At 41.1% G+C, this 15,000-nt stretch overlaps 1 protein-coding gene across 4 annotated transcripts in view; it reads left to right on the top strand.

Moving 5' to 3' along the window:
- The window catches only part of camkvb (CaM kinase-like vesicle-associated b), a 111,978-nt gene that overhangs the window by 52,505 nt on the left and 44,473 nt on the right, over positions 1–15,000 (top strand). The window contains exon 2 of one of the 4 annotated variants that reach the window (XM_037532304.1): positions 6,336–6,402. The exons of the other annotated variants lie outside the window; for them this stretch is intronic. The gene's annotated coding sequence lies outside the window, so the exon portion shown is untranslated. The remainder of the gene's footprint in view (positions 1–6,335; positions 6,403–15,000) is intronic. 4 annotated transcript variants of the gene reach the window in all.

Here is a 15,000-nt window from a genome sequence, read left to right as displayed (position 1 = left end):
GCACTGTGAAGCAGCAGACCAGCAGGTCCTCCAGTGTTGAACGTCTCTGCTGTTATTTACAATCTTCCACCGCAACGGATCTTTCTGGCGGTGACGATTTTATGCCGAGCAATTAAAACTTAGCTGAGGCAGCAAATGTGGAGGAAGAAGAGGCTGATGAGGCGCAAGGGGGGGGGGGGTCACAAATATAAACCCCTCCCTCCATAAAGCAGAGATGCATTTATGGCGGCTGTTTGTGAGTCAATGAGAAAGCGCTTACATGACTCAGCTGCCCGCAGATTAATCTGACCCGGTCATTCTGTCGTAAAATGGTCATTAGAGGGAGAAAAGGATTTGTGGCTAGTTGTGATCCAGTATGAATGTAATATATAAGCAAGCAGCCATAACAGAGAATATAACATTTTATAGGCTCTGTGGTGGAGAAATGGCTGACTCAGCAAAATGTGCCTCAAAGTTTAGTTTTTTACTTTCTGTGCTGTAAAGTTTGATCTCCTCAGCTCTTCTACACCGTAAATACAGGAGTTATCGCTCTCAGTTAAAAATAAGTGTCCTGGCGGGAAGAGAAACGAGCACATTGCCCATACAAAAATACAGTGGTGCTCAAAAGTTTGGGGTCACTTGTCTTAATAACATTTGTTAGTCAGTAATAACTCGTGCAGTGTAGATTGTATTGCTGTAAACTAGACACTAAAACTGAAAACAATGCTTTATCTCCTGTGTACAGCATGTTGAGAAGCACAGAAAGCTAGGACAGTGTGAAATTATAGACCTGTTATTAACTAATAAGCTGTGATTTTCTCTTTATTTAAATTTGTCACAAAATGCCTGAGAATGGCTGTTAAGTTGGGGCCGGACTCACGAAAAGGTTTTAAGACTGTGGGTTTTTTTTTACTTCATTCTTAAGTTACTTGAAATTGTTCTTCTTTAAAAACCACCTTAAGAATTCTTTTCTCAACGCGCGGTTTTCCTGCTGAGCATGTAAACTTGTCTCGGACGCTGCCTCTGCTGCTCCTCATCCTCGTCCGTCACCCCACAGTTGTCGTATTTTACGACGAGGATTTTTCATGTTGGCTGTTTCTTCCACCATCACCTCTAGATCTCATTTGTTGAAATAGTTTAAACACTTGCTTCTGTGTTTTTCCTCCATTTCGCTGAGAAAGAAAGAAGAAAAGAAAGAAACTTTATTGCTTCCGTAGGAAAAGTGCAGTGTTACAGTAGCAGGATGTAGAAATGTACATAAATTAGGCAGAAATACAAAGATGAGACATTTGTTACATTAAAGTACAGTAAAGTACAATAAAGTAGAATAAAGTAAAATATAGTAAAGTACAGTAAAGTAGAATAAAGTAAAGTAGAGTAAAGTAAAATACAATAAAGTAGAGTAAAGTAAAATATAGTAAAGTGCAGTAAAGTAAAATACAGTAAAGTAGAGTAATGTAAAATACAATAAAGTAGAGTAAAGTAGGGTACACTAGAGTAAAGTAGAATAAAGTACAGTAAAGTGCAGTAAAGTGGAGTAAAGTAAAATATAGTAAAGTACAGTAAAGTAGAATAAAGTAAAGTACAGTAAAGTAAAATACAGTAAAGTGAAGTACAGTAAAGTATGAGAGGGCAGAAATTTAAGTGTATCTAGACAGTAGAGTTATGTAAAATACAGTAAAATATAGTAAAGTACAGTAAAGTGAAGTAGAGTAAAGTACAGTGACAAAGTAAAGTACAGTAAAGTACAGTAACATAACAAAGTAACAAAGTACAGTAAAGTACAATAAAGTACAGTAGAATACAGTAAAGTAGAGTAAATACAGTAAAATGCAGTAAAGTACAGTAACATAAAGTATAGTAGAGCACAGTAGAGTACAGTAAAGTTCAGTAAAGTACAATAAAGTATGAGAGAGCAGAAATTGAAGTGTAACTGTTTGCATATTTACTTGTAGCCGTGGGTGTATATGACTGTATAAGGTGGGTGTTTTAGATAAACTGCCCGTTGTTTGTGGTAAAGTGGACACTCAGTGTGTGTAAATACAGAAGTGTGTGCAGTAGATTGGTTGGTTTTGGTTTGGTGAACTGGTCCCTGTCCAATGTGTAAAGGGCTGTGAGACACGTCCAGCTGACCGTGACTCTGCAGCAGAAGAGGAGTGATCTGCTGGGTCTCTCACTCCCGCTGTCACTCTCTCTCTGCTCACAGGGATGGGCTGCTATTAAACATTCTGTCTGATCTGCTTTACTGTGGAGAGACAGAGAGAAAGTGAAAGAGAGAGAGAGAGAGAGAGAGAGAGAGACAGAGACAGAGGCAGAGACAGAGGCAGAGACAGAGAGACAGAGAGGAGCTGTATTTTAAAGGTAATGAGGAGTTTGGTGTGTGTGTGTGTGTGTGTGTGTGTGTGTGTGTGTGTGTGTGTGTGTGTGTCAGGGTTATTGTGTGGGTGGATCTGTCTGCGATCGCTCTTCACACTCATGGCCTCTTCCACTATACAAATAAGCTTCTTCTAAATGTCTGTAATCAGATTCATATCACTCCAGTCTGCTTCATTAGACAGACACTCAATGCTACGCTTGCAGTGTGAAAGCCGAGGTTACAGAGTGCAGCACATAAGGACCCTGAACATTTCACAGTTAAGGAACATTATCTGTTAAACATTAAACGTGGAAAAGTTTGAACACCCCCGTATCGTATTTGTGGTGTTGAAAGTGTAAAAAACGAGAGGCAACTTTATTGTGAACTTTCCGCCAATTTTAATTGCGCAGTTTCTATATACATATATTAAACATATATTAAAACATTGAAAACCCCCGTTAAAATATCAAAACCTTTATTTCCTTAAACATTTCCATAACCTTAGTTTTTATTGTATACACACACACACGTTTGTCTTGCTATACATATGAGGACATCCATGAGTTCCTATTGATTTTTGTGTTACTGTAGATAAATAATACTATACTTATACCTAACCCTAACCTTAACATCAGTATCCAAAAGCCACGTTTTCTGCTCTTTAAGTTCTCAAATAAACAATAGTGGTAAAAACGACACATTTTATGTAGTCCCATCATAGTGAGGGCATGGGGTCCTCACAAGTATAGCAATACAAGAACGCACACACACACACAGCCATCAAACTCTTTTATTTTTAAAAAAGTGAGGGGAATGCAGTTTTCTGCGGAGCCCCACTGGTGACCTCCTGTATAAATAAAAATAATGCATGGCCACAAATTAGTAAGGCATGGGAATGAGATGATTAAGTCGTGGCCGCGACATAGTAAAGCATGGGAATGAGATCCTAATGCGTGGCCATGATGTAGTAAGCCATGATCTCGTTCCCACGCCTTACGAAGTCATGGCCACACTTTAGGATCTTGTTCCCACGCTTTACTTTTTCATTTATGCAGCATGTCACCAGCGGGGCTCCGTAGTTTTTCATGACATGGTCTGTTTCAGTTCAGCGGATAGGGAATTATTGTGATTTAACGTTTGCAGAACGGTGTCATATTGAGTTCTTTAGTGGACAAATGTGGTGTGAACATCCTTATAACATAGACAATCAGCAAAATGTGTAATTTGACCTCAACTGTTTAAGGGCCGTCCGAAATAATGTGTCTCCAAGCCAAAGTGCAGTTTGTAGAATTCCACCACTCGTACGCACAAACGCCTGTGGTGCTCCGTTCTGCAGTGAGGTGTTGGGGTGGGGGGTGGTAGGTGGGGTGTAGGTGGGTCTGGTATGTTTCTATGTTTCTGGAGTCTCTAAAACACACATCAGTGCAGTAGCGTTGGGGCTAGTGTGTGTGTGTGTGTGTGTGTGTGTGTGTGTGTGTGTGTGTGTGTAAGCACACACTCATATCTGCAGTTCTCATGTATTATTTAATATTTTACACCAACAGTTTCACTGCCGGAGACCCGCGGCTCTGCGCAGTTTCAGTTTACTGCTTTCTAATAATCACGGGATTGAAGCTACAGATCACTTTCTACAAAAAATATCCTTTACAAAGCAGGACCCTCACATCTAAACACATAGTTCACTGAAATATGGAAACAGTAACTGAGGAATCTGTTGCCAATTAATCAAGTAGTCAGCATTTAAAAAAGGCCACACAGTAAAGCCTGAGCAACGAAACACTGTGGATGCGAAGATTATAAAATACTTGTCTTTTGATTACATCATTTTAGTGTAATCAAGCTATGAGTTTAACTGTGTAATTGACAGGCTGAATGTTGCCAGTACATCACAGAATGTACATTAAATGTACTGTGGTTTGACAGAAGGGTCGAGTTCCTGCACTGCCAGCTTTGGTTCATGTCTGTGCAGTTAAATGACTGAATCTGAAAACGTTCACACTCTTGGTTTATTTTGAAGAGCTTAAGTCCATTTTTAAACATTTAATTTAATGGAAGACCAACAATAAAAGTTGCCGTATTAACACAGTTTAAAATTAAGACTATTTATTTACTTCTCCTGAAATTGTGATATCTTACCTAAAGTGGATTATTAAAGTTACGTGCACTGTGTGACGTATATGTCAACATTTTCAAAGAGGGAGGAAAAAAACATTCAGCAAATTAAAGTAAAATAGACAATAATAGACACAAATGATAAATGATACCAATAAAAGTCATTTTAAAGCTGCACTTTGTAAGTTTGGCAAATGTGGGGAATTGGCGACCTCTCTGGTGGAAATGTGTAACTGCACAAAATGTGCAGAAGAGCATTTTGTGACATTAGTTATGCTACAGTCCCCGTCCCCAAATGCCTGTCTGTTAGTGATGTAAGCCTCCACTCAGTCAGGTGTCTGTTTAGTGGTTGGTGTAGTGTAATGGGTGCTTTCTGTGCTGTAGACTGGCGTTCAATCCCCTGCCCAGGCAGTCACTCTACACTATACCAGTAAGAGTCCTTGGGCAAGACTCCTAACACTACCTTCACCTACCTGTGCACAGTGAACAAACTATAAGTCGCTCTGGATAAGAGCATCCGCTGAATGCTGTAAATGTAAACGTTTAGGCAATGTTAGTTAAGTGTATTTTATCTTGGTTGTGTTTACAAAAGGAGCCTGGAGCTCTGGAAATGATCTCAGAATAATGGCTAGCCTGGTATATCAAACAATAGAGAGCGACCTCTGAAGCCGAAAAGGCACCGTTAGCTAAGTAATCTACTAATATTAGCAAATCGCCGGCTAATATCAGCCATACATCCATAACAACTAAACAGTTCCAAGGGTACGTTGCATTGTGTTGCAAGGATAACAATAAATTCCACAACAGTAATAATCTGGCTGGATATTTTTGGTCACTCGCTAGCAAACAACCAGCGTAACTCACCTGTCCACCAATAAGAAAGCCAATTTAGCATCACTTCTGAGTCCCCGAAGGTTTTGGAGCTGTTGCCACCTCTGAAAAGCCAAACCAGTGTTGGTTCTGGTCTTAGCTTGAGCTCTGTCTGTCTCTTTTGGCTCGCTGGTTCTCCTCAGTTCTACATTTGTTTGCTTTGGCTGCGGGTGATGCCACAAAGGACCAATATCTTCATTTTCAGCAAGCTCTCCTTCCTTTCACTAACTTTTAGCTCTGTACAGATCAGCACTGCGAGCAACACCCCCACCAGCATTGCTCAGGTAACCAGTCCCTATCGACCTTCTTTCTGACTGAATTTGACTGAATGCGTCAATACATAAAGACATCAGATGTGAACTCCTGCCAAACCCAACCCAAGAGCTCTGACTTTTGAGTGAATACTTCGGGCTGTGCAGGGAGACTCACAACGGCGCAAGAACGTCGTATTTTAGCCGATTTCTTCCCTCTTGACTCAGTAGCACAATCTTACATAGTGCAGCTTTAAATACATAAGACGTGTTCTGTATAAATCCATTGTTTATGATCATTTTTGTCGTTACAGTATTGTTTCACCCTCTTTTATTTTTCTCACTATGGCTATTTCTCTATTATATTAGTGCTATGCCATGATCTACTGCATTGGCTACAAGCAAATCACAGTCATGATGTTATTAAGCTGTGATGTCCCTCTTGTGTTCTTTCAGATGTCCATTGTTTAAGCCAGAACCTCTGGAATAAATGCCATAAAATGTGAATATACAGTAGAGGTCCTACACCGTTGGGACCATAATATCCTGCTAATTGCCAGTGTCACGTTGCAGAAGTGGGATGTGAACCAGCCCAGTGCGGGTGGGAGCGGGACAACACAATGTAGAGAAATCCCCAGTATAATAATATGACAAAATAATATGAAAACTATCACTTGGCGTATATGAATCATATTTATCAACCAAATAGCGAAAAGTAATGGAAGCAACCAATCACAACCTAAAACATATGAATTGTTTTCTTGTAGGCTACAGAGGTGACGGGGCCTTCAGACTGTCAGACGGCCACAGCTGTGGAAAGTACTCTTAACAAAGGCAAGTACACGACAATACAGCCAACTGAAGGCAAGGCTATGTTGTACAGGTCTGCGGTTGGGAGCGGGATGAAATCTTGCAGGAGCGTCGGGAAGCAGGACTAAAATATACTCCTGCACAGACCTTTAATGTACAGCAGTGGCACTAACATATCATAGAAAATCCCATAGGGGTATCAGCATGGCGCTAATGGTGGTTAACAGGGTTAAAAGGGGCTGTTATCAAAGTAAACTTCAAGGATTTTTTTGATGAATCATCGCTTTGATATGTGTAGCTTTTATGTATTTGTGATTTTATGATTAGTGTTATATAAAAAAAGCATTTAAATATTATTTTGCAAGCTTTTTGTTAGTAGGTGCCACTTCCGCTCACCTTTGCCAGAAAACCAACATTAAACGACTGAAAAAACAAGACGGAGACCTATTTGGTTTTCTAACACCATCTGGCTCAATTCAGGAAGGACTTCATTAGTCGATGAGCTTGAGCAGGTGTGTTAGTGTAGGCTTCAGACTGCAGGGACATGAGGAAAAACCCCTTTACAAACAGAGCATTCAGGTTTTATAGCTGCTGGGCTTGGCTAAGGCGTAATTGGCCGTTTGGTGGATCACTATTGGCACAAATGTTGTGCCAGACTGAATCGGTGGACTGCAAAGGAAGTGAGAGCTTACGATGTTTAGCACTTTTTCTTTGTTACCAGACTATGGCCGTGTTGCTCTGGCCAAAAGACTTGTCTGCTGTGAAGTGTTTGGATTGTGTAATAACAGGGTTCTGGAAGATTGCCTTGTCTGAGTTGGCTTGGTCCAGATATAGAGGAGACACAATAGCATTGTGGAAAATCTGACCACGGTCTGTAGGCGTGCACAGTGAAGTCTTTCATGCCACTTTAAGATGCCACTGGGTATTTAAAGCAGCAGTTCACTCACTTCTCCCTTTATCCCAAGTGTAGTTGATCAGCCAAGGCATGTTTGGTGTCTGAAGTTCCCTTAGCTTTGCACTGGAGCTACAAGAGTAACTAGTAAAAGGTTGGACCCCCTTTTGCCTTCAGAACTGTCTTAATTCTTCGTGTCAGACTTTCAACAAGGTGTTGGAAACGTTCCTCAGAGATTCTGGTTGGTTATTTGAGTTCCTGCTGCCTTTCTATCATCTGGAACCAGTCTGCCCGTTCTCCTCTGACCTCTCACATCAACAAGGCATTTTCGTCCACACAACTGACCGCTCACTGGATATTTCCTCTTTTTCAGACCGTTCTCTGTAAACCCTAGAGATGGTTGTGTGTGAAAATCCCAGCAGATCAGCAGTTTCTGAAATACTCAGACCAGCCCGTCTGGCACCAACAACCACGCCACGTTCAAAGTCCCTTAAATCCCCTTTCTTCCCCGTTCTGATGCTCGGCCTGCACTTCAGCAAGCTGTCTTGACCACCTCTACATGCCTAAATGCATTGAGTTGCCGCTATGTGATTGGCTGCTTAGCTATTTGTGTTAACAAGCAATTGAACCTGTACCTAATAAAGTGACCGGTGAGTGTAGATAACTGTATGTTATACAGAGTCAGAAACCACATAACAGAGACTAATAGAGATCACCGACCAACATGGCAAAGACTGTGATATCTCAGTGTACATAGACCTCCATTACTTGTTAGGCACTGTCTTGGCTGATGGACTACGTTTGGAGTCATCGGCGGGGGGGTGGAGTGGGGTTTAATTTTCACTTCAACACCAAGTTGTTTAATATCAAACTATGATCACATCTCAGTAGATTCGGTCCACCAGTAAATATACCTGATTTATTGCAGCACCGTCGCTCTCGTTATTATAAATCGGTGTGAAAAGGAAGCAGGAGGTGTTATTGTCCTTTGGCTCAGGTGGCAGAGCTGCTGGCGGTTTACAGCACGACTCTTCACTCTGCTGTCAGTCTGAAAGGAACATGTCACGGACAAAACATGAACAGGCCGATTAGCACAGCCTGACAGGCTGAGGGATTACATGCCACAGAAAGAGAGAGGTACAGCAGCAGCTTTAAAGAATGAGAGAGAGAGAGAGAGAGAGAGAGAGAGAGAGAGAGAGAGAGAGAAGGGGGGACAGAGAGAGAGAAGGGGGGACAGAGAGAGAGAGAGAATGAGAGAGAGAGAGAATGAGAGAGAGAGAGAGAGAGAAGGGAGGACAGAGAGAGAGAGAGAGAGAGAGAGAGAAGGGAGGAGAGAGAGAGAGAGAGAGAGATCCTTCTGTGTTCTCAGAGAAAGTTGAGCTAAGTACCAGTCCAGCCACCCATCTATTTTGTAGATAATCTACAGTAAAATTCTTATTTACACACTTTCTGAAGCAGTGGACTGCTCTAGAATCGTTGGCTTTAGGGCTGCACAATATGTACATAAAATGTGACTTGATGACACTGATGGATATTGCAATGCTGATATGAGAAGCAAAAGATATGATTAAAATAACATTTCTCTGGGTGTGCGAGAACAGACTATGATTTTTTTATATTGCATCATATGCATATAGCAAAACAATGCAAAAAGCCCAATTCACTTTTGTGTAAAATACAAAATAAGAACAATTAAATACATTTGTACAGGCCACATTGTATATTTCAAAAAGAGTCAGCATTCACTGTGCAGCTTTCTTTTCTTCTTTTCTGTATGTGCCTACAAAAAGCTAAAAAACACTGAATTCCTTCAAAAGTTGCTTATGATGATGCAGGTTTGTTGTGACAGTAGTCATTACTGCTTCTCACCTTTAACACTTGACCCTGAGACTAAGAATAATCATCACATTTAAAGCATTTTTATTGGTTAGTATCACAATGTACAGTACAGTAGTGTTTAGTATAATGAACATACGATAATACAGCACTGTTTAATGCGGAAATATTTGTTTTATAAGTACTTTTTGGTCACCAAAGTACCACCGCGAGTCTTATTTAGCATCAATCCAGCGGCTCCCCTCTTCTGACCCTGGGGCTCCCTGCTCCCTACGTAGTGCACTATGTTGGAATTTAAATACTGGATCCTGCAGCCCAACAGAGCAAAATACAGCTATGAAATAGTCATTTGGGACAACAGTGATGCACTGTTTGGCTCTAGAGGCTAGAATTTCTAAACGTTCATAGCTAGAACACTTTTTAGGGAGTATTTAGAGCCGTTTGGGATTCAGTCTGGGTTTGACACGAGTTCAGACTGACACACAAACATTTGAAGTGTGTAATCAATTCAAGTGACATGTTAGATAGATAGACAGACAGACAGACAGACAGATAGATAGATAGATAAAAAGTGGGTTCTTACTTCATCAGTTCACTCGGTGGTCCACGAGCAGCATGAGAGGCAAAGATTATTCCATTAACAGCACCAGGGTTTTTTTGTGCTGTGGCCCAGTGATACACAATTTTGTTGTGATGAGGTTATTGGTGTGAATCTACCGTGGAATTTACAGAATTTACCAATGCAGCTCAGCCAATCAGATTTTAGCGGTATTATAGCACAGTAGTGTTAAGTATAGTGAACACTATTAATACTTCACCACATTGGGCAGTGCACTGGGGTTGTGGAGCTGCAGGTACAGAGAAACAGCAGCAACTCTAAAGCGTCAGCCACACCGAGCCGACACGCTGCTCTGCTAGATTCTACACACTTCTCCTGCCTCCAGCTCATTATTTGCCTTCTGCCTCGACTTTCCTGCCAGTCTACTGCTGAGTTACAGAACAGTCTGAACCCCCCGAAACAGCCCAGTCCAGCTCACATGGTGCCCTCACAGCTTTTTTCTTATTGGATTTTTCTTGGTTTAGGTGCACAGAAAAAATACAGTCTAAGGCAGAAGAACATGGAAAAAACCAGACATAAAACAATAATGATGAAATGAGCAGTTATGTCTTCTCAGTGGGGCCCTAGCACTAACCTTAAAGGGGCCCATATCATGGAAAACAGCACTTACAGTTTTCCAATGGATTCTATAGCTCGTGCACAGTTAATTAGGCCAGAGAATCAATACTAATGAGGGTCAATCTAAGGTCAGTCACTCTCAACTGTGAGGCCTTGTTAAGGGAAGAGGCTGTGGCCAGTCATTTGTCTTGTCCTTACTTGACCTTGACTTACTTTAGTTTTTTGTGTGATTAGTGACAGTGGTATTTCAACGGTCTCCTGTTTTTCATCATTAGAGCCAAAACCACCAACAGCAAGCAAAACATTATATCCCGACATTCAGTTCTGGAAAGTATTTAAATGTTTAAAGCACATAATACAGTCAGTGCGTTTCAGAAGTCCACATTGCTGTTTAATATAGAATATAGAATATTCTTCAGTTTTTTTCATATTACATTTTTTTGGCCTGATAAAGCGCTTATGAAACAAGCTTTTCTGTTTCATTGAAACTTGTTGGACTGTTCATTATTAATGATAGAGTTCTGATTTGACTTCCTTTCACATTTGTATTATCCAGATTCTTCAGATTAAACCACGAATGCATTTCAGCCTTTTATTAACTTCCTCAGTTTGCCATGCACTTTAATTAATTTCCCTTTCACTCTGAAAAGGGATGAAAAGATTTTATGAAAAGTTTAAAAAAAACAACAACATTAACTCTGGAAATCATTACTGTACAATATAAAAACAAAAATGGCAGTAGGACCGAACCCTGTGGCACTCCCATGTTTCTAGAAGTCATCCAGAATCTATATTGATTTATCACGTAATGCGCCTGGGATTTAAGGGGTTAAGCAGCTTTATCTAGTCAGATTATCTTGAAATTGTTCTTCGAACAAGTATTGGCTGGGTATAAGATGCTTTCTCTTGTTAGGAAAGCTTATATTTTCCACCTCACCTGAATTTCACCCAAGATCAGGACAGATAGAAAAGGTGATGCAATATAGAATCCAACTCACCGTCACTCGCCTCGACACTGTCAGTGTAACTCCATCAGGCCGTGCTGCTTTATTGATCTATTGAATTTATTGAACTTTCCTGAGCTGACCCCACACCTTTTCTTCTGAAAAACTCACTGCCTTCCAGGGCAGGTATCCTTTTCCTCACCAGATCAAGCTTATCAAATCTGGCAAACAATCTATTGAACTCATTAGCTTTTCCCTTTTTTTATCCCAGCTGTCCTTTTAGGCCCACAGACTGTAATCACCTTCATTCCCTCCTATTTCAGCATTAACATTTGCTCTAATTTTAACTTACATCTGTACTTACTGCCTCAGTCTCTTTCCAGACCTCATCCTCAATGCCCAATGCTCAATGAAAGCCTTGTTTGGAAGCTACATGAGACTATGAGACAACCCCACCATGAAATGATGAATAAATATGGATCATATTTATATTATATTGCCAAAAGTCTTCACTCACCCATCCAAATCATTGAATTCAGGTGTTCCAATCACTTCCATGGCCACAGGTGTATAAAGCCGAGCCCCTAGGCCTGCAGACTGCTTCTACAGACATTAGTGAAAGAATGGGTCGCTCTCAGGAGCTCAGTGAGTTCCAGCGTGGTACCGTGATCGGACACTCAAGTTCATGTGTGAAGGCAGACGAGTGAATACTTTTGGCAATATACTCTATCTTCTAAGGTCTTGTTGCACTGATGTACATTCCCATTTCTATGAGCCAGTGAAAGCTCATCTTTCTTTGAGATGCTTGATGGTGAGGGAGACACATATTGACTCAAAAGGAGAACATGTAAAAAAAGTAAGAACTCTATAAAAACATGGAAAAGAACCACTGAGAGGAACCAAGACTCAAAATAAGAAACACCCTAAGAACATAAGGAGGAACAACAGAGAGGAACCAAGTCTCAAAAGGAGAAACTCAGTAAGAACATGAAGAACAATTGAGAAGAACCAAGACTAAAAGGAAAAAATCCATAAGAACATGAGGACAAACCACTGAGAAGAACCAAAACTCAAAAGGAGACGCTCAAAGTCTTTGTTGAAACTCATTGAGAGCCTTCAGTGTTATTAGCCTTGAGTAATAAGTTGTAGCAAAAAAAGCAATAATCAATGATGGACCACTTGATAACAGGTCAAGACCTTTCGACCTGTACATACAGAAATAATTAGCTAGTCATGCAAGACAACAGACTGGTCAACTTAGAATGGCTTATTGGTTTTATCTTCAGAATGTTGCCCATTGCCACAGACTGTACCTTTGATGCTTTGTTTGTAGGGCTTCAGTGAAGACCGTCTTTGTTAAGTCCAAGACTGGTGATTGAGTCTAAACGAGAGTGAGAGCAGGTCTAGACCGAGACCAAAAAGTAGTGAAGAGCCCTTTTTGACATTCTTAGGAAAACCAGTTCTATATAGTACCAAAAAAGGTTCTTTGGTTTGTAACAATGGTGGAACCCTTTTAGATGCTATACAGTAATTAATTTTTGTAAATATCTATAACCTTGTTTATAATGCCTTATGAATGTATTATAACATGTTATAGATGTGTTTATCGATGTTTACAAACATGGCATTCATAGAAAGTGTTACCTCATTTTGTTATATTCTATAACCTAGATTATATATTTATAGAATTATTTATTCCATTCACATTCAATTGGTTCTGTATCAACAGGTTCTTTCTGGATTTCTGACTCATTTTTTCATTTGTTTTGATGTAACTTTTCACCTAATTTTTCCTCTAATTCAAATCCTGCTAAAGTATCTCCTCTCCAGCGTGGTGTGCACTGAAAGCACATATTAGAACATGGCTTTAACAGCCCGCTTCTAAATTTAGTCAGATGTGGGGAAGTTTTCACAGGTTCTCAGAAGACGATCGTGCATCAGAGTCCCGAGTTTCTTGGCGTTCAGTGCTGACTTTTAATGTACCAGAGCCAGCTGGGTGACTAAATCAAACACAAACAGACAAACTGTCTGCTTATAAAACTGTTCCGGTCCTAAAATCTGATTAATCGAGCCACGATGTAAAATAGTTGATATACACACATCCATCACTGCCTCACAGCGACTGAATTCACTGCCTTCCAGGAGCTTCGTTTCCCAAGCTCTTCAAATCTGGCACTGGAGTCCATCTGTTTCTCTGATACTCTGTTACCCCCTTTTACCCTGTTCTTCAGTGGCCAGGACCCCCATGGACCCTCACAGAGCAGGTACTGTTTGGGTGGTGGATCATTCTCAGCACTGCAGTGACACTGACATGGTGGTGGTGTGTTGTGCTGGTTCGAGTGGATCAGACACAGCAGTGCTGCTGGAGTTTTAAACACTGTGTCCACTCACTGTCCACTCTATTAGACACTCCTACCTCGTCGGTCCACCTTGTAGGTGTAAAGTCAGAGACGACAGCTCATCTGCTGCTGCACAGTTTGTGTTGGTCATCCTCTAGTCCTTCATCAGGGGTCACAGGACGCTGTTAGCTGGATATTTTTGGTTGGTGGACTATTCTCAGTCCAGCAGCGACACTGAGGTGTTTAAAAACTCCAGCAGTACTGCTGTGTCTGATCCACTCAGACCAGCACATCACACACTAACACACCACCACCACGTCAGTGTTACTGTAGTGCTGAGAATGATCCTCCACCCAAACAGTACCTGCTCTGTGAGGGTCAATGGGGGTCCTGGCCACTGAAGAACAGGGTAACAGAGTATCAGAGAAACAGATGGACTACAGTCTGTAACTGTAGAACTACAAAGACCAGCTATACAGTAAGTGGAGCTGATAAACTGGACAATGAGTGTAGAAACAAGGAGGTGGTCATGATGTTAGGCCTGATCGGTGTATATAGCATCAGAAAAGGGTTCTGTCCTTACAGGTTTGACATTGTAACAATAGCAGAACCCTTTTTGGTGCTATATAGAGCCGTTTCCAGAAATATTCTAGATAGACAGGCTTGGAACATCCAGTGGGTTTTATGGGCATGTGAGCAGAGGAGTGAGCCTTACTGGAAAAAATGAAATATTCCCCTGTAGCGGTGACATGCCCAACACTATGGTTAGTGTTCTGCTATTGTGGTCCTAAATAGGCCTTGTGTAACCTGCTGTGTCACTGACCACCCAAACAATGGAGCCAGGAAGGAGCCCACCAAACATTTGTGCCCAGGGGCCAATAACATGATGATCTGGGTCTGTATAAAGAACCGTATATAACCCATCAGTATAAAGAACCATTTTACCATGCAAGAAAACCATTCAAGCATGAAATGGTCCCCTATAGAACTCATGATCCCAAACAGACCTTTGCCTTTACTGAAGAACCCCTGAAGAACTGTCTTTTTAAGAGTGCACTGATGTTAATGGAATAGTCCATTTGTCTGACTTTCCTATCTCTGTTAAGACAAACTTCAGTACAAATGCTATCAAATCCAAGTCCAAGACAACAGAAAAAGTCCCAGGACTCAGGAACTACAGCACTGTTCTAGCAACTTCCAGCGTGGGTTCACTATTGACTTCATAGTGAATCAACACAGCTGTTAAACTGTCTTTTTCTAGAAGTCTAATAGCACTCACAGCAGTCTATCACACCACCGATCTCTGGAGATGAAGCCAGAGCAGCTCCGTTAGCCTGAGGGATCAACTTTCTAACCTGGATTAATGTAAACAGCCTTGGCCTGGGCCACAGTGCGGGTGGTTCGGAGGCAGCGAGTGCAGAACTGAGGCCGACT

The sequence above is a fragment of the Pygocentrus nattereri genome, chromosome 21 (assembly GCF_015220715.1).
Source record: "Pygocentrus nattereri isolate fPygNat1 chromosome 21, fPygNat1.pri, whole genome shotgun sequence".
Taxonomy (NCBI): domain Eukaryota; kingdom Metazoa; phylum Chordata; class Actinopteri; order Characiformes; family Serrasalmidae; genus Pygocentrus; species Pygocentrus nattereri.
Note: the sequence above shows the minus strand (reverse complement) of the source record. Positions and strands in the feature narration are given on the sequence as shown.